The sequence below is a fragment of the Bison bison genome, unplaced genomic scaffold, assembly GCF_000754665.1.
Source record: "Bison bison bison isolate TAMUID 2011002044 unplaced genomic scaffold, Bison_UMD1.0 scf7180017863698, whole genome shotgun sequence".
NCBI lineage: Eukaryota > Metazoa > Chordata > Mammalia > Artiodactyla > Bovidae > Bison > Bison bison.
Window position 1 is genome coordinate 1 of NW_011494270.1, and position 729 is coordinate 729.

The window sequence follows — 729 nt, forward strand, 5'->3', positions numbered from 1 at the left end:
AGTTTCAGCTTTAGCATCATTCCTTCCAAAGAAATCCCAGGGCTGATCTCCTTCAGAATGGACTGGTTGGATCTCCTTGCAGTCCAAGGGACTCTCATAGCTGATAGTTAATTTCCTAACACAATTTTTGGGGCTTCCCTGGTGGCTCAGAGGTTGAAGCATCTGCCTGCAATTTGGGAGATCTGGGTTTGATCCCTGGGTTAGCCCTCTACATTTGTAGATTTCTTGAGCAGTTATAAGTTTCAAATTAATAAAAAATGAATATAAGAAATGTAGGGGACACTGGAGAACTATGACTTCCACAGGCTGGTCAACTAGCCTCCAAGTATTTGGAAGTATGGTAAAATTATTATTTTCCTTTAATACCAACTGTATTGAAGCATCATTCACATACCATAAAATTTACTCACTTAAAGTATACAATTCAGTGGTAATTAGTGTATTCACAGAATTGCGTGACTATTAGCACTGTCTAATTTCACAATGTTAGCATCACCCCAAAGAGAAACACAGTGTCCTTTAGTGGTCACTCCCCCTGCTCCCCATTCCTCAGCCCCTGATAACCACTAATCTCATCTATCCCTATAAATTTTTCCTGTTCTTGACATGTCATATAAATATAGTCATATAGTATGTAGACTTGTTTCTGGTTTCTTTCATTTAGCATAATATCTTCAAGATTCATCAATGTTGAAATATCAGTAACCCATTGCTTTTTATGGCCAAATC